We start from the raw sequence: 24,572 nt of genomic DNA, 5'->3' as shown, positions 1-24,572 counted from the left end.
GTTTGCGCTACAATGGATGTTAGAATCCCCCCCCACACACCCAATCCCCGTGACAATTTCCCTTTTGAATTTCAAAAGTATTTAATGATTGTTGAAATGAAGGTTTAAGTAAGTTCGGGTGCGAGTGTAACGCTAACATGTCCGTCCTAAACCAGAGATAGTCAATCAACGAATTTAGCAGCACACAGCTTGTGTGCAGGTCTATCTATATGTGTCCGCAATCCACCGAACACTCCGCATTTCCACATAAAGTGCTGGATAAACTCAGCTGGTCGCTTTATCCAGCATTTTCTGTTTTTCTTTCACATTTCCAACATCCGCAGTATTTTGTTTTTACTTCCAATCTCTATCCTGGATTCCCTTGCTCTGCATGGAATTCACCAGTTCCTGTGAATGAGCTGACTGAGGGCGGAGGTGGTTTGGTGAGTATTACAAGAGGAAGGGGTGGGGTAGAAAGACATTGGACACCGAGATCAGCAGCAATGTAAAACGACTCGTATTTTCAATCCAAACATGTCTCCTGTGCAACAGGGCATGGGAACAGTGTCACTCACCCAAAAGAGTGGTTTTCAACAGCTGTCCCTCCATAGTTGCATTTATGCAATATCTGAGTCCAACGAAGAAAATACTTCACCCAGCGGCACAATCTAACTTCAGTAAATTCACTCTTTGATATTAACCTGAGTGTATCGGTTAGCAACAAGTGTTTGATTTGGATGTGGATCTAAGTTTAGATGTGGATCTAAGCAGGAACAAATAATAATCTCGGTCCCGAGTTAATGCCACAAGATCTGATTCCCTCCCCCACTCCCCCTCTAACACAGGCATATAGGCACAACCTTCCTCCCCTCAACCATTGCCCCCACTGGCAGACATATACAACAGCCCCTCCTGCACATTAATACCAGCATCCCCTGGTGCCCCCCCACGCCCCCCCCCCCCCAACGCTCTCTAACACATGCACAGCGACACTTGAAGCGACGATGGTGTCATAGCAAGTCCCAAACCAATAGGAGTCAGTCTTCCCTGAGAAGAGTTAAAAGAAACTCGCTGTTTCTAGGCAATGTTACAAAACTAATGGGGAGAAAAATAAACGCGCCCTCAATGAGAGAGGCGGCATACTGACCCTGTATGGAGTAAGGGCACCAGCAAATGCCCACGTACTAAACGCCACAGACGATTTTTATTTTGGGCAGAGGTTAGCTTGTCCCTTCCAGCTGCATGAGGGTACAGGGCCAGTGCAGGCTGAACTCTCCAACCTGCAGTCCGAGGTGTGAGCAGCAAATCTCACTCAGCGAACTAACAGGGATCCTCTCTGCAAGCTGCAGCAAGCATCTCAAGCCCTCTCTGCAAAGCTGCAGGTAAATGGCGTTTACTTTGGCCTTGTTAGTTAAACAACAGGCAAAAAAAAAATCAAGAATAGAGTGGAAAAAGAGATACCCCAAGGGAACTTTGTACGGTGTTAATGTAATTTAATAAGATGACCTAATTTGGTATGTGAAAGGCCATAAATAAGACAAAGCCAGTACAGTTAATACACTGTAAATGCAGATTAGAATCTAATTGAATTAAATTAGACTAATATAAAAGTAACTCACAAATGTACTGATTTTTAACATCTTTGAAAGTGCTATGCACCAATATATTTTTCAATTTTAAGGCACTGTTTTTATTTAATGTTTTGGCTTAATAGTTGATTTAAGTTACAGTGTACTAAAGGGGAAAACAATCAAGTGTTGCAGTTTTTTATCTGAGGTTTGAATATTAACCGTAAAATGCCAGCTGCACCATTTGCTATGATTTTACATACACAATAGGACAGGTAACTGGGGCAGTATTCCACCACAAATCTAAAACGTCTGCACTTACCATATGTAGTGCATTTTGCTAGTTGAATACCTCAGTTTTGCAAACGCAATTTTGAAGGCAGGGAAAATGCTGACTTGAGGGATAATTTACTTGCCTGAAATACATTACAGTTCCATGTGCAAATTGGAGTCCGGCCAGTGTTATCAATATATCCTCTCTTCAGTTATCTTCTTTCAACTATCAAATACACAGGCAGTATTCCTGTTATCGGTCAGCAATGTTACAATGAAACATGTTCTGTTAAGTAATAAATACATAAACCCAGTTGGGTCACAAAGTCAAAAGTATTGCTTTGGAGCAAATGATTGTAATTAATATCTGGAGAGGTGTCAACCAACCACATTCTGAATGAGTGACATGGGTCTCATTCTCCATAGTATAGAAGACATTTTGGATGGAAAATATGAACTGCCTTATATTGCTGTCGATACTGGTATCCAATAATAGTATGTGGCTGCACTGAACCTTTCCATCCCATCTTCTACCCTTTGCTATTCAGCGTACCTGTTCGTAATCCGTCAGCAATCCACAGGAATTGATTAATTCATTGCAGAAGAAAGAAATCTAGGATAGGATTTGGAACTGTTCGGTGTATTGCTGGCACATATAGCAGTGGCATGACTTCCACTCAAGTCGTGTACTGTTAAATTAATTGGTTCCTTTTTTTTAGATGTTCTGGGTGAACATTCTAAATGGATACAGGCAGCTTACGCACACACACACACACACACACACACATATATATATATTATATAGATATCTATTATATTTATTTATTTATGTATTCATTCCTGGGATGTGGGCATCTTTGATAAGGTCAGTATTTGCTCTCCTTTCCAAATTGCTCTTGAGAAGATGTTCCACTTTCCTGAGCTATTGCAATCTTTGTGGTGAAGGTGGTGGCATTCTTGTGTACCTGTTATCCTTGTTCTAGTCGGTGGAGCTCACAGATTTCAGGGGACCTGTTACAGAAACTTTAGCGAGTTGCTGCAGCACAACTAGTATGATACAGACCATAGCCATGATACATCATGGAGTGTGTGAACGTTTAGGATGGTGAATGAGATAGTCAATCTGCCTGCTTTTTGTCATGTCAGGAAGTGAATTCCTTGCTGCAGAATTCCCAGCCCCTGACCTACTCCTGTAACCACAGTAATTACATGGCTAATCCAGTGATCTTTCTAGCCAGTGCTATCAAGGGCAGTCACTCTTGTCTCTCCTTAGGTTATGCTATCCATGCTAATTAGTTCTGGAGCTGAGTGGTTTAGGCAAAACTCAAACTGAGCAACAATGTGCATAGGTTATCTAGTAACCTTTTTAAGGACTGTTCTAGGTAAGTCATTTACAACGAGTAGACAAGGCCTTGCCTTGCTTAGGATTCTTCAATGGCTGCTAAACCCACCAACAAAATGGATTTAAAAACCTTCCTGTGGAGCCAAACAGTTGTTGTGATCAGAGCCACCAACTAGCCTCATCACCTCACCCTTTTGCCTATCCAGCCATTCCACCCCCCCCCCCCTCCCCACCCCACTGCACCCACACTTCAGCTCAGCAAAGTTAGTGTCCTGCTGTTTGTCATCTTCAAAGTGCGGAGGTAGATCATGTATTTAGGGTTAATGAGGCCAAATGTTTGGCTGACCTAGGGCCTACTAGTTGACATCTGGCCTGCCTGCGCAGTATCAAATCTGGGCCTGATAACAAACCCAGAAAAAAATCCATCCTATCCAAATGAGAAAGTCCCACTTTTCCTGTATCAGTGACCATGTCACCTCTTGGCTCAGTGATAACACTTGTACCTCCTGACATTTTGTTAAAACACTTCACGATTGGTTCAATGGTGAGCCTCTTACCTCTTTTCTCACCAATTACAGTTACTCCTTGGACTCAGCGGTAACCCCTTAACTCAGAGTTAATCTTCTTTTCATAGAATGTACAGCACAGAAATAGTTCATTTGGCCCAACCAATCCATTCCAGACTTTATGCTCCAGTCAAACTCCCTCCCATTCTTCCCCATCTAACCCTATCAGCCTAATTCTCTATTTCTTTCTTCCTCATTTGGTTATCTAGCTTCCCTTTAAATGCATCAATGCTCAGTAGCAACCCTTTTGCTTCCTGGCTTAGTGGGAATGCTCACCTCTTGGATTAGTGGTAAAGAAAGACAGGCTCCAATGTTGATAGTGAATAGGAGGCACATTATAACAGTCAAGTTGTCATGTCAGAAACAGGATGTTAATTGGCCTGAACACTGAGGAGAATATCACTGCTCTTCTTTGAATAGTGCTGTGGAATCTTCTACATCTGCATGAAAAGGCATGAGTTCTGCCATTTGAAAATTGGCACTTCCAACAGTGCAGGACTCCCTGCGTTTTGCATTGGATTATGTATAAGGAATAGAGTTTGAACCCACAAACTACTGACTGAAAGGCAAGAATGCTACCAGACAAGTTTCTTCAGGTGCTTCTTAATGTCACTCCTTGAGTGTAACCCTTGCCAATGATATTTGGCACAGCATTTAACCAGGCAAGCAAAGGCCAAGACTTTAGCCTCTCTCCCCCGCCCCCCCCGGCTCCTGGATCCTCCGACACTCCAAATATTGCCACCTCTGGATTCGTAGTCACCCTGCCTTCCAGGACCTCTGACATGACATCCGAAAATCCCCAAAGCCTCGGACACGCCCAAAACATATGCATATGGTTCGCAGGACCACCCCCACAGCACCCACACTTGTTCTCCACCTCCTCAAAAAACCTGCTCATCCGGGCCACAGTCATATGAGTCCTGTGGACAACCTTAAATTGGATCAGGCTAAGCCTGGCACACGACTAGGACGTGTTCACTCTCCGCAAGGCCGCCTCCCATAACCTGACTTCCAGCTCCCCTCCCAACTCTTCCTCCCACTTCCTCTTCACCTTCCCTATTGGAACCGCTTCCCACTCCATCAGTTCCTTATATATTTCCGAGACCCTCCCATCCCCAACCCCTGTTTTTGACATCACTTTAACCTGTAGCCCCCTTAGTGGGAGACGAGAAAAGCCCGGGCCCGGCCTCCGGACAAAATTCCGCACTTGTAAGGACCGGAACCCATACCCCCCTGGCAACTCAAACTCCTCCTTTGCTCCTCCAAACTCGGGAAACCCTCCTCAATGAACAGATCTCCAAATCTTTACCTCTTCAGACGGGATCACTGGTCGTGCACTCAGAGCCTGCGCGGACCAGCTGGCAGAGGTATTCACGGACATCTTTAACCTGTCCCTACTCCACTCCGAGGTCCCCACCTGCTTCAAGAAGACCACCATCATACCGGTACCAAAGAAGAACCAGGCAACGTGCCTCAATGACTACCGACCAGTGGCCCTGACTTCAGTCACAATGAAGTGCTTCGAGAGGTTGATCATGAAGCGCATCACGTCCATACTCCCAGAACGCCTTGATCCACTGCAATTCGCATACCGCTGCAACCGGTCCACATCAGGCACCATTTCCCTGGCCCTACACTCATCCCTAGAGCATCTCGAAAACAAGGACTCCTACATTAGACTCCTATTTATTGACTACAGCTCCGCCTTCAACACCATAATCCCAGCCAAGCTCATATCAAAGCTCCAAAACCTAGGGCTTGGCTCCCCACTCTGCAACTGGATCCTCGATTTTCTGACCAACAGACCACAATCAGTAAGAATTAATAACAACACCTCCTCCACAATAGTCCTCAACACCGGGGCCCCGCAAGGCTGCGTACTTAGCCCCCTACTCTACTCCCTGTACACACACGACTGCGTGGCAAAACTCAACTCCATCTACAAGTTTGCTGATGATACGATCATAGTGGGCCGGATCTCAAATAACGATGAGTCTGAATACAGGAGGTAGATAGAGAACCTAGTGGAGTGGTGTAGCGACAACAATCTCTCCCTCAATGCCAGCAAAACTAAAGAGCTGGTAATTGACTTCAGGAAGCAAAGTACTGTACACACCCCTGTCAGCATCAACGGGGCCGAGGTGGAGATGGTTAGCAGTTTCAAATTCCTAGTGGTGCACATGTCCAAAAATCTGTCCTGGTCCACCCACGTCGACGCTACCACCAAGAAAGCACAACAGCGCCTATACATCCTCAGGAAACTAAGGAAATTCGGCATGTCCACATTGACTCTTACCAACTTTTACAGATGCACCATAGAAAGCATCCAATCAGGCTGCATCACAGCCTGGTATGGCAACTGCTCGGCCCAGGACCGCAAGAAACTTCAGAGAGTCGTGAACACCGCCCAGTCCATCACACGAACCTGCCTCCCATCCATTGACTCCATCTACACCTCCCGCTGCCTGGGGAAAGCGGGCAGTATAATCAAAGATCCCTCCCACCCGGCTTACTCACTCTTCCAACTTCTTCCATTGGGCAGGAGATACAGAAGTCTGAGAACACGCATGAACAGACTCAAAAACAGCTTCTTCCCCACTGTCACCAGACTCCTAAATGACCCTTTTATGGACTGACTTCATTAACACTACACCCTGTATGCTTCATCCAATGCCAGTGCTTATGTAGTTACATTGTATATGTTGTGTTGCCCTATTATGTATTTTCTTTTATTCCCTTTTCTTCTCATGTACTTAATCTGTTGAGCTGCTCGCTGAAAAATACTTTTCACTGTACCTCGGTACACGTGACAATAAACAAATCCAATCCAATCCAATCTCTCGATCCCTGCCCGCTGCCACCTCCTAAAGCCCCCGTCCAGCCCCCCCGGGGCGAAACGGTGGTTGTCACAGATCGGTGCCCACACTGATGCACCCTCCAGTCCCATGTGCTGCCTCCATTGTCCCCACACCCTCAGGGCTACCACTGGTCTTGTGGAGTACCGAGCTAGCGAGAACGGCTAGCGAGAATTTTGTCCGGAGGCAGGGTCCGGGCTTCCCTCGTCTCCCACTAAGGGCCTTCAGACTCGTGCCCTTACAAGATGCCGCCTTTACCCGCTCCCACACAGACCCCTCCCCCACTACCCACTTCCTAACCATCGATATATTAGCCGCACAGTAATAGTTGGGCTGGTTTAGCACAGTGGGCTAAATAGCTGGCTTGTAAAGCAGACCAAGGCCAGCAGTGCGGGTTCAATTCCCGTACCAGCCTCCCCGAATAGGCGCCGGAATGTGGTGACTAGGGGCTTTTCACAGTAACTTCATTTGAAGCCTACTTGTGACAATAAGCAATTTTCATTTCATTTCATAGTTGCTAAAGTTCGAAAGGGCCAGTCCCCCCTCCCCGTTTCCCCACTCAAGTAGGACCTTCTTCACCAGCGGGACTTTCCCAGCCCACATAAAACCGAGCTAAAGTATAACTCCCGCCCCCCCCATAGGTCACCCATAGTTCGGGAACAGTAGTTCGAACTTTACTCCCTTGTGTATAGGGCTGACTTGACCCTGTTGAAGCTCGCCCTCCCCTTTGCCAGCTCTGCTCCCAAGTCCTGATACACAGGGATCTCGACATCTTCCCAGTTACATCGCCACGTCCGCCTGGCCCACCTCATGATATGTTCCTTATCCAGGAACCGATGAGGCCGGACTACTGACACCCTCGTCGGCGTGCCCCGCTGGGGCATGTGCATCAGTGCCCTGTGGGCTCAATCCACCTCCAATGGCCGGTCAAATGCACATTCCGCATCCGTTCCTTCGCTCCCCTCCGGCCAGGCCCATGATCTGTATGTTCTGCCTACGAGAACGGTTCTCCAGGTTCTCCACTTTCTCCAGCAGTCGCTTCTGCTGGTCTCGCATCAGTCCCAGCTCCACTGCCACTGAGGTGGACTGTTCCTCTTGCTCCCCGCCAGCTCTTCCAACCTCTGGATTGCCTATCCCTGGGTTGCAAATCTCGTCTCAATGCGGTCAATCACCGCCTTGATCGAGTTGAGTAACATTATTTTCTTTTGTGTGAAAAGTCTTTTACCTATCTTCCTTCTTTATGACTTTCATTCAGTGACCACATTTGAATCTTTACAAATGTTGCAACCAGTTTACATTCTGTATACTGCATGGAGTCAATAGCAGTAGGGTTTGAGATGCTGTCTCACACTCCCAGCTGCTAATCTGTGAATTCTTCTCCTAACCAGACTCATTTCACATCTGATTAAGTTTAAATAAAATTAAAATAAACCTTAAGGTGATCTTTTTATCTATATAAAATTAAACCAATATGTTTCATGCTTGATTGTCACCATTTCACTCACAGAAAGGTAATGTGCAAAAGTCACAATACCCTTACCCTAAACCTGAGGCACCATATAATGAAATGCAAAAGCTTAATAAAACACTGATGCCAACTATTCACATAAGGTCCCAAGTGTAATGGACAGCACATGTTCCTTTTTCAAGGATATCTAGGCCAGCGTCGATTGCAACGGAGACATCGGCATCCAGAGCTAATACTAGACATGTGAATGACTGTCTTCTCTATAGGCCCAGGGGAAGGTCCAGAAGAAGGTTTTCCGACATACCCATCCCCCTTTGTGCTTGGTGGCCAAAGCTGGGAAGTGTCGAGCTGAAAAGGAAGAGGTTAAACTTTATCTACCCTAGTTCCATGAACACGCAACTCCAACATTGATTGTAAATGGGAACTTTTGTTTGTTTTCATTTTGTTAACCTATCCCAAGGCATTCAGAAACACATAGCAGCCCCCAGTCTGCTTTGTTCATTTGCATCAGATAAGAAAGACTTGGGATCAAATATGGAACCTGCCACGTTTGGAAATCTCAGCTACTCACTGGACAAACTTGCTGAGCCACTGAGGGAGCTTTCACTGAGATTATGAAGCTGTGAATAAAATTGGCAACTTTGAGATTTGTTTCTTCGGGAATGTGATTGTCACTGGGAAGGTCAACATTCCCTAACTGTCCTTGAGAAGACTTTGGTGAGCTGCCTTCTTGAATCACTGCAGTCCATATTATGTAAGCAACCCACAATGCTATTAAAGACAGAATTCCAAGAGTTTGATCCAATGACAGTAAAGGAATGGCAATATAGTTTTCAGTCAGGACGGAGGTGAATTTTCAGATGGTGGTGATCCGATGCATCTACTGTCCTTGCTCTTTAAGCTGGAAGAGGTAATAGGATTGGAAGTTGCTGTTGAAGGATCCCAGGTGCTGCTTTGCATCTTGTATGTGACAAACACAGCTGCTGCTGTGTGCCAGTGGTGGAGGGGGGAGTGAATATTTAAGGTGATGGACGGGGTGCTGATCAAGCTGGCTACTTTGGCCAGGATAATGTTGAGCTTTTTGAGTGTTGTTGGAACCACACCCATTGAGGTAATTGAAAGGCAGTCCATCACACACCTGACTTGTGCCTTCTAGATGGCACACAGGCTTTGGAAAGTCAGGAGGTGAGGTACTCACTGCAGAATTTCCGGCCTCTGACCTGTTCTTATAGTTGCAGTATTAAAATGGCTGGTCCAATCAGGTGTCTGACCAATGGTAGCCCCCAGGATGTTGATCGTGGCAGAATCAGTGATGGTGATGCCTTAAATGTCAAGGGAAGATGGTTAGATTTTCTGTTGTGACCGGTGGTCATTACCTGACACTTGTGTGCGCAAATGTTCTTGTGACTTCATGTAGTCCAAGCATTGCTGCAAATGAACGTGTATCAGTATCTGAGGAGTCACGAATGGTACTGAGCATTGTGCAATCATTAGCGAACATTCCCACTTTTGACCTTATGATGGTGGAAATGCCATTGATGAACAGCTGAAGATGGTTAGGCATAGGACACTGCCCTGAGAAACTCCTGCAGCAATATGATCGACCTGCAACAACCAAAACGATCTTCCATTGTGCTCGGTTTCACTCCAATCATTGGAAAGTTTTCCCCCTGATTCCCATTGACTCCAGTTTTGTTGGGGTTGCTGGATACCACACAGTCAAATGCTGCCTGGATGTCAAAGACACTTACTCTCACCTCATCTCAGACAAATTGCTTATTAGAATTTCAGAGATCAGAAGGTGCAGGTCAAAGTGAAAAAGAATTATAGGAGCAAGAAGAGAATTCAAGAGGTTTTTGTTTCACTCAACAAGAACCAGAATTGTATAGTTAGTTACAGTGGAAAGCAGCTGAAGTGGAGAACACAAATGTGTTCAGAAGATCGGCAGCACGGTGGCGCAGTGGTTAGCACTGCTGCCTCACGGTGCCGAGGTCCCAGGTTCGATCCCGGCTCTGGGTCACTGTCCATGTGGAGTTTGCACGTTCGCCCCGTGTTTGCATGGGTTTCGCTCACACAACCCAAAGATGTGCCGGGTAGGTGGGTTGGCCACGCTAAATTGCCCCTTAATTGGAAAAATTAATTGGGTACTCTAAATTTAAAAAAAAAAAATGTGTTCAGAAGATGATTAGATATATTTCTGAAAAGAAGGGACTGTGAAGATGGGTTGATGTGATTGGGAGTTAGGAGGCTGACCTCTGGGAAAGGATCTGGCCAGTTGGTCTTAATGGTCTTTTCCTAATCCAAAGAAAACATTCGGCAGAATTCTCCGTTCCTGAGACTAAATGTTGATGCCAGGGCAGGATTTGTGGATTTCCACGACAGCAAAGCTGGCGCCGCACCAAGACCAATTCAGCGACCGTTGAAAGGCTAGCACCGGTGTCACATGGAACGCAATCGATTCTGAGCTTTAATTCTGCAATGAAAATTAATTCCTACTTGTGGTAAGTAGATCTAAATGACAGGATGCTGAAATGTCTGCACTGAGATAGCTGGGCAGCACAAGGAATCTAGGCCATGTCTATTAGGTTCTCTGTCGAGTTTAGATGACTACCAGTTCATAGATAATAGAATTTACAGTGCAGAAAGAGGCCATTCGGCCTATCGAGTCTGCACCGGCCCTTGGAAAGAGCACCCTACTCAAGCCCACGCCTCCACCCTATCCCCGTACCCCTGTAACCCCACTTAACCTTTTTGGACATTAAGGGCAATTTAGCACGGCCAATCCACCTAACCTGCACATCTTTGGACTGTGGGAGGAAACCGGAGCACCCGGAGGAAACCCACACAGACACAGGGAGAACGTGCAGACTCCACACAGACAGTGACCCAAGCCGGGAATCGAACCTGGGACCCTGGACCTGTGAAGCAATTGTGCTAACCACTGTGCTCCGTGCTGCCCCTGCACATGGCCACTCATCTTAAAGCTTCTGGGGTGCTTTGTTCTTTCAGCACAGGATTAAGTATATCAATTTTGAACCTTCACATTGCTTGACACTGAAACTAATCATGTAGACTAGAAATTGCATCTGGATTCTGCCAGTTTCCTTCTGTACCTCTGATAGAACATAGAACATACAGTGCAGAAGGAGGCCATTCAGCCCATCGAGTCTGCACCGACCCACTTAAGCTATCACTTCCACCCTATCCCCGTAACCCAATAATCCCTCCTAACCTTTTTGGTCACTAAGGGCAATTTATCATGGCCAATCCACCTGACCTGCACGTCTTTGGACTGTGGGAGGAAACCAGAGCACCCGGAGGAAACCCACACAGACACGGGGAGAACGTGCAGACTCCGCACAGACAGTGACCCAGCAGGGAATCGAACCTGGGACCCTGGCGCTATGAAGCCACAGTGCTAATCACTTGTGCTACCGTGCTGCGGTAGAAGACTGGTGGAACCATAAAAACATAGAAAGGTAGCAGGATTTTGGCAATGGATTGGTATTTGAAGGTATGAGCATAAATGTATTTACAGACTAATGCTGCAAGTCTGTGATGGCACCTTGTTGCAAATTCAGTGCACTTCCCAATACCCACTGCTGAGGATCAAGGTTCCCTGTCAGCAGTGTGAATGATTAAAATCACTTCTGTAGAGTCACCCCATGCATGAAATTTTGGTATAAATTTCCTTCTAGAATTGGTAACGTTGATGCCAGACTTGTTAGAAACATTTCTCTCCCCTTTCACCTTGATTTGACTTATTTCTTATGCCTGACAAATAGAGAACTTATGTATTTGGGGTTAGGAGTTCATTAAACTGGTGAACTAGTTTAATTAAACTGGTGAACTAGTTTCATTAAACTGGTGAACTAGTTTAATTAAACTGGTGAACTAGTTTCATTGTAAAATGATTCAATTCAAAAGTAGTTCAGTCAAAACAAGAGCTTGGTAGGATTTTTACGGGAATAGAAAAAATTAGTCTGCACCATTACTTCAAACTAAATTGTCGGAGTAGGCCAATGGAACAGAATACAAAGTAGTTCAAGGACTGATATCTGGAAATATCTGGAATAACCAATGTATAGAATACACTTCGTTTCAGATTGATGGAGACACAAAACTGAGAATCATTTAAAAAACAATTAGATATTACAGTTGGGGGATCAGTTCCGATGAATTAATTGAGGTGGGTCAAATAACCTTCTTTATAAAATTATTATGATGTGGAGATGCCGGCGTTGGACTGGGGTGAGCACAGTAAGACGTCTTACAGGATCAGGTTAAAGTCCAACAGGTTTGTTTCGAATCACTAGCTTTCGGAGCACTGCTCCTTCCTCAGGTTAATTCACCTGATGAAGGAACTGCACTCCGAAAGCTAGTGATTCGAAACAAACCTGTTGGACTTTAACCTGGTGTTGTAAGACTTCTGACTATAAAATTATTAGTAAGCATAAAAGCATAATTCAATGTGTTTTTTTTTAGAAAATATTTTATTGAAGCATTTATAATTTTAACAATTTTACACATTAAATTTTCAACAAAAAGAAAAACACAACAGTATAACCAACAAACCCCACAAGCACAAAACCCCAGCCAACATGGCTTACACAAACAGTGCCACCTTCCCCAACCACCCCTCTGTTGGTTCCCTTTCCCCCCTCCTTCCCCCCATGCTGACAGCTTGATTCTTGAAGAAGCTGATGCATGGCTGTCACCTCCGAGAAAGCCCCTGCAATGACCCCCTCAAGGCGAATTTCATTTTCTCGAGTCAGAGAAACCCCGCCATGTCACTAACCACACCCCCGACTTTGGGGGCTCCGAGTCCCTCCACCCTAGTAAGGTCTGTCTCTGGGCCACCTGGGAGGCAAAGGCCAGGACATCAGCCTCTCTCACCTCCTGGGTTCCCGGGTCTTCCGAAACACCGAAGATCACCACCTCTGGACTCGGCGCCACCCTCGTTTGTAAGACCTCTGACATGATGACAATACAAGACCAGGGATGTAATTCTGAGGCTATATAAGCTTTGGTCAGACCCCATCTGGAGAATCAGCAGTTTTGGGCCCCGTGTCTAATGAAGGATGTGCTGGCCTTGCAAAGGGTCCAGAGGAGGTTCACAAGAATGATCCCTGGAATGAAGAGCTTATCGTGTGAGGAACGGTTGAGGACTCTGGGTCTGTACTCGTTGGAGTTTTGAAGGATGAGGGGGAAACTTACAGGATACTGTGAGGCCTGATCAGAGAGGACGTGGAGAAGATGTTTTCACTTGTAGGAAAAACTAGAAGCAGAGGAGACAATCTCAGACTAAAGGGACAATCCTTTAAAACAGAGATGAGGAGGAATTTCTTCAACCAGAGGGTGGTGAATCTGCGGAACACTTTGCTGCAGAAAGCTGTGGAAGTCCAAACACTGAGTGTCTTTAAGACAGAGATAGATAGGTTCTTGATCAATAAGGGGATCAGGGGTTATGGGGAGAAGGCAGGAGATTGGGGGTTACAAAAATATCAGGCATGATTGAATGGCGGAGCAGACTCGAGGGGCCGAGTGGACTAATTCTGCTCCTATGTCTTATGGTCTTATGGACATCAGCAAACCCCTGCCAGAAACCCCTCAGCCTTGGACATGCCCAAAACATATGGACATGTTTCGCAGGACCCCCCCGCACAGTGCCCACGCCTATCCTCCACCCCCTCAATAATAATAATAATCTTTTATTGTCACAAGTATGAAGTTACTGTGAAAAGCCCCTAGTTGCCACATTCCGGCGCCTGTTCAGGTAAGCTGGTACGGGAATTGAACCCGCGCTGCTGGCCTTCTGCATTACAAACCAGCTGTCTAGCCCACTGAATTAAACCAGCTCCTAGCTAAACCAGCCCCAAAGAACATGCTCATCCGGGCCACAGTCATGTATCCCCTGTGGACCACCTTGAACTGCATCAGGCTGAGCCTGGCGCATGACGAGGCCGCATGAACTATCCTCAGGGCCTCCTCCCATAACCCGGCCACCAACTCCCCACCCAACTCCTCTTCCCACTTTCTCTTCACCTCCCCTATCGGGTCCCACTCCCACTCCATCAGTTCCTTGTAGATCTCTGAGACCTTACCCTCTCCTACTCCAGTTCTCGACACCACCTTTTCCAGTAGCCTCTGGGGCGACAGGTGCGGGAAGGTCGAAACGTGCCTCTGCACAAAATCCCTCACCTGCAGATACTGGAATCCATTCCCTCCTGGCAATGCAAACTTCTCCTCCAGCTCCTCCAGGCTTGAGAAACCCTCATCAATAAAGCGATCCCCAAATCTCTCGATCCTCACCCGCTGCCATCTTCTAGACCCCCCGTCGAGCCCCGCCGGAACGAACCGGTGGCTATCACATATCGGTGCCCACATCGACCCCCCCTCTAAACCCATGTGCTGCCTCCACTATCCCCAAGCCCTCAGGACTGCCACCACTACCGGGCTTGTGGCGTATCGAGCCGGGGAGAACGGCAGATGTGCCATTAACAGTGCCCCCAAACTCGTGTCCTTACACGAGGCCGCCTCCATCCGCTCCCTTCCGACCCCTCCCCCACTTCCCACGTCCTGACCATCGCAATATTCGCTGCCCAGTAGCAGTTAATAGAATTTGGGAGAGCCAGCCCCCACCCCGCCTCCGCACCCCCACTCCAGCAGCACCTTTATCATCCGCAGGGTTTTCCCCGCCCAAACAAATCCCTGAATTTTTTGAAGAATATCTTGGGAATAAAAATTGGGAGGCTCTGAAAAACAAACAGAAACCTCAGGAGGACCGTCATTTTAACCGTCTGAACCACCGGGCCAACGACAACGGGAGCACACCCCACCTCCGAAAGTCCCCCCTCATCTGATATACCAACTGACCTCAATTTAGTTTGTGCAGCTGCTCCCACTCCCACGCCACCTGGATACACAAATACAGAAAGTTCCCATAATTCAATGTGTTTACAAGACAAAAAGACAAGTTACAACCATGCATTTACTGCTGACCTCCAGATCAATTGCTACCTAGTTATTTAACTATTTTGCAGGTTTTACATCTCTCTCATCAATTCAAATTGCTACTACGGGGGTCGACAGGATGCAGATTTGAGGTTATTATCAGACCAGCCATGAACAAATCAAATAGCATTGCAGGCTGAACGAGCTGAATGACCTACACCTGCTCCTTGTTCCTATGTTTGTACTTAAGGGTCCCAGGTTCGATTCCCGGCTTGGGGCACTGTCTGTGCGGAGTCTGCACGTTCTCCCCGTGTCTGCGTGGGTTTCCTCTGAGTGCTCCCGTTTCCTCCCACAAGTCCTGAATGATGTGCTGTTAGGTGAATTGGACATTCTGAATTCTCTCTCAGTGTACCCGAACAGGCACTGTAGGGAATATACAGTGAATGGTAGAACCCACTGTAGGGAATATACAGTGAATGGTAGAACCCTCAAGAGTATTGACAGTCAGAGAGATCTAGGTGTACAGGTCCACAGGTCACTGAAACGGGCAACACAGGTGAAGAAGGTAGTCAAGAAGGCATACGGCATGCTTGCCTCCATTGGCCGGGGCAATGAGTATAAAAATTGGCAAGTCATGTTGCAGCTGTATAGAACCTTAGTTCAGCCACACTTGGAATATAGTGTTCAATTCTGGTTGCCACACTACCAGAAGGATGTGGAGGCTTTAGAGAGGGTGCAGAAGAGATTTACCAGGATGTTGCCTGGTATGGAGGGCATTAGCTATGAGGAGAGGTTGAATAAACTTGGTTTGTTCTCACTGGAACGATGGAGGTTGAGGGGCGACCTGATAGAGGTCCACAAAATTATGAGTGGCATAGACAGGGTGGATAGTCAGAGACTTTTTCCCAGGGTAGAGGGGTCAATTACTAAGGGACATAGGTTTAAGGTGCGAGGGGCAAGGTTTAGAGGAGATGTACAAGGCAAGTTTTTTACATAGAGGGTAGTGGGTGCCTGGAACTCGCTGCCGGAGGAGGTGGTGGAAGCAGGGATGATAGTGACGTTTAAGGGGCATCTTGACAAATACATGAATTGGATGGGAATAGAGGGATACGTACCCCGGAAAGTATAAAAGATTTTAGTTGGCAGCATGGTCGGCGCAGGCTTGGACGGTCGAAGGGCATGTTCCTGTGCTGTACTTTTCTTTGTTCTTTTGTTCTTTTTATTATTATAAGTGGCAGGCAGAATAGTTGAATACACCAAAATAGCTCAAAATGCAGTATTAACTACCTGCGTGCTGAAGTGTTTCACTTGAATCTATTTTAAATATATTGTTCAGAGCGAATCAGAATAAACACAAGTAAAGTTCTTAGGACAGAAATAGTTCTATATTCAGCCAGAAACATTTAAAATTAGAATGATACAAGCTACTAAGCATGGATCCTTTATTATTATTATCGTCTTCCATGCTGACTCCCTCTGCTGGTACATGTGTGTATGGTATCCTCAAATGGATAAAACGTGGAATACAATTTTCAATGCACTACATCACAGAAAGTTGAAGAATTTTACCATTGAAATAAGATGGAAAACAATTTCAGTTTAATACAGATTGCTTAATTGGCTAACATGCCTATTTATTCCAAAGGTTCTAGTCTCCTTACCATTAAAATGACTGAACAGCACAAACATTGCATACTAATTAGAATAGTCATGATATTTATACAATCATAGAATCCCTACAGTGACAAAGGAGGCCATTCGCCCCATTGAGTCTGCACGACCCTCTGAAAGAGCACCCTAACCTCAGCCCACTCCCCGCAGTATCCCCGTAACTCCACCTAACCTACGGGTCAATTAAAAAAAAATTTAGAGTGCCTAATTATTTTTTTTCCAATTAAGAAGCAATTTAGAATGGCCAATCCACCTCCCTGCACAACTTTTTGTGTTGTGGGGGTGGGACTCACGCAGACACAGGGAGAATGTGAAAACTCCACACAGACAGTGACCCAGGGCCTGGATCGAATCCTGTCCTCGGCGCCATGGGGCAGCATTGCTAACCACTGCACCTCCGTGCTGCCCTACCTACAGGTCAATTTTAACATGGCCAATCCACCTAACCTGCACATCTTTGGACAGTGGGAGGAAAGCGGAGCACCTGGAGGAAATTCACGCAGAGATGGGGAGGATGTGCAAACGCCACACAGTTTGAGTCTTTAAAATGGCTCCTGCTATTCCTATTTTAAAGGAGTTATCTTGTAGAGCATCACGTTCCAGCTTTTTGCCTTCTTCATAAAAAAATGTTTAGTGCTAAATATTTAGATGAATGAGAGGCATATTTCATTTCAACATCACGTGATACTTTTCTGGGAGATCAAGGAAGTCAGGAACAGCATAAAACCAAAAGAAAAAGCATACAATGTGGCAAAGATTACTGAGAAGCCAGATGATTGGGAAGCCTTTAAAACGAGCAGAGGACAACTAAAAAAGCAATAAGGGGGGAGAAGGTGAAATACGAGTGCAAGCTAGCTAGTAATATAAAAGAAGATTGCAACAGGTTTTTTTGATAAAAAAAAGAAGGTAAGAGAGAGGCAAGAATGGACATTGGACCACTGGAAAATGAGACTGGAGAAATAGTAATGAGGAACAAAGATATGGCAGAGGAACTGAATTGGTAGTTTCATCAGTCTTCACAGTGGAAGACACTAGTGGCATACCAGAACTTCAGGAGAGTCAGGGATCAGAGGTAAGTGTTGTGACCATCACTAAGGAGAAGGTTGGACTACACCCCAGGGTTCTGAAGGACATATCTGAGGAAATGGTGGAGCATTGGTGGTTCACTTGTGCTTTTAAAAATCGTGAAACAGGCATGGCAGCTGCTGAGGGAGAGAGAGGACGTGGGGAAGGTGCCCAACATTGCCATAGTTTGCTGACAGTTGTGCCGCTGGGCGGGTAGACTTCTGCTAGGGCCGGGAGGAGTAGTGGGGCTGGCCAGGAGATGGGCTGCGGGGTCGGTGTGGATGGGCAGGGAACATCATTGCGGCAGCTGGCAAGGCAGCCATGCAGCTGCGCACACTGCCAACAACCCACTTTGAACTTTGCGCCATGGGTCGTATAGTACACCCATGGTGCCCCCCAGGGTGCCCTCTGGCCCCAGCCAACCATCAGCTATATGGGCACTCTCCAGCGCAACTAGTGGCATCTTTTTGGTTAGGATATGTGCGTATGTGAAGGATAATGTGTGTGTGCGGCTGCAGCTTGTCAGCCTCCCGAGTGTCGATCATGGACCCAGCGAATCCTGCACCGTTTTCATTGGAATAAGTTGTGTTCACCGGTGCTAGCCCCTCAACGGTAGCGGATTCGGTCCAGGTGCGGCGCCAATTTTTCTGTTGTAAAAGCCCACGGATTCTGCGTTGGCGTCAACACTTAGGGCGGGATTCACTGTTCCCTTTCGTAATTGACGGTCGGGCAGAGAATCCCTTTTGACGCCGAAATCGGGGGCAACGCCTGTTTGACGCAGGTTTTGTATGCTCCGCCCCCTCCAAAATGGCATTGCACGGTGCACGCCGTTGGGACGGCCTCAGTGCGTTATCTGAAGGACCTCCCCCGATGCTCCACACTCGATGGGCTGAGTTCCCGACCGCGCGGGGGACGTGTGGTCGCAGCGGTCGGGAACCCGGCGTAGCGGCTGCGGACTGTGTCCAGCGCCGCCACAGTCAGACGGGAACCATGCTGCTGGCCGGGGGAGCATCCGCGATGGCTGGGGGGACTGGTGGGAGGTGGGCAGGTCCACGCATGGCCGCCGGCATGTTTTACGGTGCGACCGCAGCAGGTCGCCGCTGTGCACATGCACGGCCATGGACCCGGCCATAATACAGCTGTTTATATCGTGGGAGCCGGGAGATTTACACGGTGCGGCTGTTAGCCCCTCACCGGTCGCAGGATCGGTAAGGGGCGCCACCGATGTTTTTCATTGAAAACGCCACACATCCTCCGTACCTAACCTCAGAAATGGAGAGCCAGCCCTTAGTCTCAGAAATGGAAAATCCCGCCCGTAATCTCGAAGAGCAGAATATTTCCTTCTGGAGATGGCGGGGTGTGCACCGATTCATCCATCCTGCTGTCTCCTCATGGGTTCAAATGTCCAGGCACCATATTTAAGTGCCACCTGAACACATACATTAGTCTCAGCTGGCCAGCTGTATTCAAGAAACATCTTGAAATGGCTGCACCAAAGAAAAAGGCCACTCCCAGGCTCAGCAGTGACTCTCTTGAGGATCCCCATCCTTGGAGTCCACCAGCAAAAGGATGTCCGTTACCTGGTCAATGCTCCAGGAGGCCCACCATCTTCACCTTGCCAGCCTGGGAGGTGGTGTGAAGGGCTCATCGAGCATGCCATCCAGTGCAGGAAGAGGATGAATGGGCTCATCCGCACTGCCAGGGTAAGTTAGCTGACTCCAATCTCACACACTCATAATGTCATCATGCACTCGAAGGGTTACACTGCTCAGTGACCTCTCACAACGTTAGTGGGGAGGACATCAGCACTGATCATCTCATGGACATCACCAGCATCTCATCTATTATGCTTCAGAAACTCCATTCTCAGCCCTCGCTGAGGAGGATTCAGGTCAGCATGCTTCCCAGCTTCTCCTCCTTCTCTTCCCATCACATTCCATTCCATTTATCTCCATGCAGCCCAATCACGCCCACAACCAGGGTGATATCCCAGATGTGAGGAGGGACAGCAGGCATCCAGAAGATTACCCAGTTTGAGGGGTTGGAAGGTGAAGACAAAGGTCTGGGGAAGGCAAGATGGGCTCCCTCTGAAAGCCAGTCGGGATGAGCCCCCCATGAGTTGATCACGTCCTAATAACCAATGATTGACATGCAATGTTTTTTCTGCCTGCTCATGAACAAAATCTATCCTCTCTCTCTTACAGGCACCAGCAGGCCCACACAGAGCTCTCGACCAACAATAAGCCCAACTCTCAGACTATCACAAAGGAGTATGCTGAGGATGCATGAGAGGAAGCACCGTCACTGAACTCACCAGCATTTCCACCAGTGCAGGCGCATACACCCCGGTGGGTCTAGATTAGGCTCAGGGTCCTATTCTGGGAAATTCCTCACTGACCCACCACAGTGGAAGGCAGTGCCAGCCCAGGCCTTTGTCACTTGGAGGATTGGTGGAGAACAGATACCTGCTGACTGTGAGGCAGAGGACAAGCCCCTGGAAGCGGCTGTCTCTAATATGCTGGGGATGGCATGACAGGCGATGGATAATCAGGTAGAGTGATGAGGGACAGTCAACAGACTAGAGCGAATTATGGAAGAGACTGTCTGGATCCTGTCTGATGTGGTGGCTATGACATGTGAATGCCCTGAGATACATGGGAAAGGTGACGACCACCTTGGAGACCTTGGTGCAGCACATCCTGCACTCCATTGCTATAGGTGTAAGTGGGATCCATCAGTGGCAAGGCGCGAGGGGCTGGGGCACCTGAACATCACTCCAGGTCCTTTTCTTCTCAGGGAGTCAGGCAGGGGTCTTCGGGCACACAGAGGGAGGGGAACCAGCAGATGGCACCCCAGGGTCATCCACCCAGGTGACTCTGAGAGTGTCGAGATAATCCCAATCCTCCCGGCCCGTGACCCCATCACCTCCAACTGCACAGGCTGAGAATAGTGCACCTGCCCGACAGCAAAACACCCAAAGCAGGCCAAGGCCTTCCAGGTCTCGGCGCTCTAGGGGATGCCTGCCAAAGTCACCAAGGACAACAGGATAAAGCAGTCAGCAGGCTACCCCCACCTCTGTGGATGACAGAGATGCGGCAATGCATTAGAATTAGAAAAATTGAGAAATTTTGACTTCACTTCTGGGTCATGGGTGTTCAATCACTGTATATGTCAGGTACCTTTGTAAATCTATTTGCTGGCATGAGAATCGTCTCATCATTTGAACACATTGTGCACATGCATCCCATTGCGAGGTTGAGCCATGCTTCCACTCAGTGTTTACCTCTCTTGTGATGTGCAGCTCACTCCTGGAAGTTACCCCACCTTTGTGTTATGTCAGGGAGATGTGTCAATCTCTTTACTGGAAATATTTGTCAAATCCGTCAGTAACCTCTACTCCTGACAAGATAACATGGGGCCAGGTGTGCTCAATAGCCTTAGAGGGTTAGCTATATTGTTTCTCAAAATTAGTTGACTGCCTTCATTGGTCATGTCAAAGAACATGAAGCCATGATGGACTCCCCAACCATACACATATCTCAGTATCTGCTAAATGTTCCTCATTAAGGTTGTGAGGAATGCATCAAGTATTTTGAAGCAGCATTTGCGCTGTTCTGCTGATTTATATTTATTTCTGAGCGCAGGGTTACAGGGTTCATCACTGACCTTTCCAAAGGTTAGCGTCTGGTGAATCCTGAGAGTTGAAGGTGCAAGTCCGAATGCTGAACCTGTTCTCAATGTCACTGGTTGTAATGGCCTTTCATGGCATGGCACTGAGGGACAGGGGGAATGTGGCTGTGGCCCATTGCCTGCACCTTACTCCTCCTGGAATCTTGTGGCGATCACTGTGGCACAGGCATGTCTTCCACATCATACCTCTTCAATGGCACCCTCATCTGGAAGCTGGGGCGAGATTCTCCGAACCCCCGCCGGGTCGGAGAATCGCCGGGGGCTGGCGTGAATCCCGTCCCCGCCGGTTGCCAAATTCTCCAGCACCGGATATTCAGCGGGGGCGGGAATCGCGCCGCGCCGGTTGGCGGCCACCCCCCACCCCCCACCCCCCCCCCCCCCCACCCCCGCGATTCTCCGGCCTGAATGGGCCGAAGTCCCGCTGCTAGAATGCCTGTCCCGCCGGCGTAGATTAAACCACCTACCTTACCGGCAGGACAAGGCGGCGCGGGCAGGCTCCGGGGTCCTGGGGGGGGGCGCGGGGCGATCTGGCCCCGGGGGGTGCCCCCACGGTGGCCTGGCCCGCGATCGGGGCCCACCGATCCGCGGGTGGGCCTGTGCCGTGGGGCACTCTTTTCCTTCCGCCTTCGCCACGGTCTCCACCATGGCGGAGGCGGAAGAGACTCCCTCCACAGCGCATGCGCGGGGATGCCGTGAGCGGCCGCTAACGCTCCCGCGCATGCGCCGCCCGGAGATGTCATTTCCGCACCAGCTGGCGGGGCGGAAATTAGTCCGGCGCCGACCTAGCCCCTTAAGGTTGGGCTCGACCCCCCAAGATGCGGAGGATTCCGCACCTTTGGGGTGGCGCGATGCCCGACTGATTTGCACCGTTTTGGGCGCCGGTCGGCGGACATCGCACCGATACCCGAGAATTTCACCCCAGATGCTCATCTCTCTCTTTAGGTTTCTGACTTTCCTGCTCTTAATCATCTAAGGAGCTCTCAGCCTCCTCCATGTCTCCCTCTGGCAAGGGATCTTCCCATTGAAGCACCAGGTTGTGAAGGGCGCAACGAACAATCATGTGGAAATCTGGGGATCTGTGGAGAATACCGCAGAGCCCCACTTGAGCGGGCCAAACATCGGAAGCGCATCTCCACAATGTCAATGCTCTGCTTGATGATGGATCGTGTTGACCTATGTGCCGTGTTGTATCTCTCTTCTGAGGCACACTGAGGACAATGCATGGATGCCATGAGCATCGTTTGAACGAGCATCTCTTATCCAAAAACCAGCCTTGTAATCGCTGAGGCGATTCAAACATTTGAGGCACCTGGGAGTGACTCAGGATGAATGAACCATGGGAACTCCCAGGGTACCTGGCACAAACGTGTATGATGTGCTTCTCACTCACCAATTTAACATTCAAGAAATGGAACCCTTTCCTGTTATGAACATCAGGGACTGCGGCTATGGAGCTCACAAAGCCACATGTGTGCAATCGGCTGCACTTTGTACTCTGGGAAGTCTGAGATATCTGCAAACCCCAGAAATCTAACTTCCTGGCTAGCTTCATTTCGTGTCAACTTCACATAATGGTGAGCCTTACTGTAGCGTGCGTCTGTCACCTCCTTGATGCATTTAAGTGTTGAAGGCTGAGGTGCCATATACGTTCCCTGTGGATCCGTAGGCAAAAAAATGGAGGATGCCGATAACCTTCAGGGGCAAGAGAAGGGGATGTCCTCCCAGTCCATGGGACATTAGCTCTCCTGTGGAATGTGGCAGCTATGATCCACCACATCTCTTTCCAAGCATTGTCTTTCGCTTATTTCCAGTTAGGAAAGTCTTTGTTGATAGACCTTCGGTTGTGCAAGCCACCTCCATGGGATAGGTCTAAACTCCTCATCCTCTGGGTGCTGCTGGGTGCCCCTGCATCATGAATGTCAGGCTGGTCCTCCCCCAAAGCTGGGCTAGGCAACACTGGTTCCTTATCTTCAATCAGTCACTGCCATCTATAAGGCAGCATTGACTGCAAGCTCCATTATTTAATCCTCCTTCTCCCTGTGGACTGATAGATGCAACAGATTAATGAACACTGGGCAAATTTAGTTGACCTCCCCCTCACAAACAGAAAGTCACTGCCATGCCCCAGAGCTACATCTGTGCTACTCACTTTCGCTAGTACAGCTTTGTAACTGAGGCATAAACACACAGATATAGGTGACCAAGTTGACAACCCTGAAACTTGACATCTCAATCCCACTGAGGTTGGCAGAGGTTTGGCCCATTCATGAAATGTGGCACCTTACCAAAGGTACTCCTGCAATCTCCGATCTGGTGTACCGATTACAAGCAACTTGCACTTTGGCAATGACTGGATGCCAGTCGGCACGTTACCATGCCAATTGGAGAAAGCACATTAGAGGCTTTCATTGATGATCTGGCAGATGCAGCAGCTGTGCTTCCTTTATGGTTTTCGGCATTTTCCATTCACACAAATCTTTTTGAAGTTCAAATGAGCGACTGTGTTGTGAAGGTAGTGACTCCTGCAGTCTCCTGTTAAAACACAGCAAAGGCAGCGGCTCCAATTGCTCCTTCTCACGGAATTCCCTCTCTTTTCTCTCAGCTCTGACTCTATTGCAATGTTGGGACTCTAAGCAGTTTGGGGGTTGCTGATGAAAAGCCCCCTTAGTCCAGCTGAAGTCTCCTCACACATTGCCTCAGACTCCTCCGGGCAGAATCGTTTCCAGGTTCGATGACAAACTGCGCAATAACTTTGAGCTTTCAAGATGATGGTGACGCCTTTTTATTTTAAGACCAGCTTCGACAATCCTCACGTCAGTGTTCGGGTCCTTCTAATCTTTCTGGAACCTCATAATGTGCAGGTAGAGCTCCCTCCAGTTATTCTCCTGGCATCTGCAGTGACCCTGAATCCCATTGGAATTGTGGTGGACATTCCAGTCCTCCCCCTGAACCCACCACTGTTGATGTCCCCATGCCACATGTGGATCTCATCCCTCTCCAGCTCAAGGCTGTGTGCACTGCCACATACAGAGGTGAGCTCTCTCCCCAGGGGAATTTCAAATACAGACGGCATGGTGGCAGAGTGGTTCGCACTGCTGCCTCGCAGCAGCAGGGACCCGGTTTGATTTCGACCTTGGGTAA

At 48.1% G+C, this 24,572-nt stretch overlaps 2 protein-coding genes across 16 annotated transcripts in view; one reads left to right on the top strand and one right to left on the bottom strand.

Annotated features, from left to right (window-relative positions):
* Window positions 1–24,572, bottom strand: part of tnnt3a (troponin T type 3a (skeletal, fast)) — an 80,309-nt gene that overhangs the window by 54,979 nt on the left and 758 nt on the right. The gene's annotated exons all lie outside the window — the stretch shown is intronic.
* Window positions 1,085–24,572, top strand: part of prr33 (proline rich 33) — a 73,953-nt gene continuing 50,465 nt past the window's right edge. The window contains exon 1 of the mRNA XM_072466313.1: window positions 1,085–1,361. The gene's annotated coding sequence lies outside the window, so the exon portion shown is untranslated. The remainder of the gene's footprint in view (window positions 1,362–24,572) is intronic.

The sequence above is a fragment of the Scyliorhinus torazame genome, chromosome 10 (genome assembly GCF_047496885.1).
Source record: "Scyliorhinus torazame isolate Kashiwa2021f chromosome 10, sScyTor2.1, whole genome shotgun sequence".
NCBI classification, from domain to species: domain Eukaryota; kingdom Metazoa; phylum Chordata; class Chondrichthyes; order Carcharhiniformes; family Scyliorhinidae; genus Scyliorhinus; species Scyliorhinus torazame.
The sequence above is the reverse complement of the archived record's forward strand: the minus strand, read 5'-3'. Positions and strand labels throughout refer to the sequence as shown.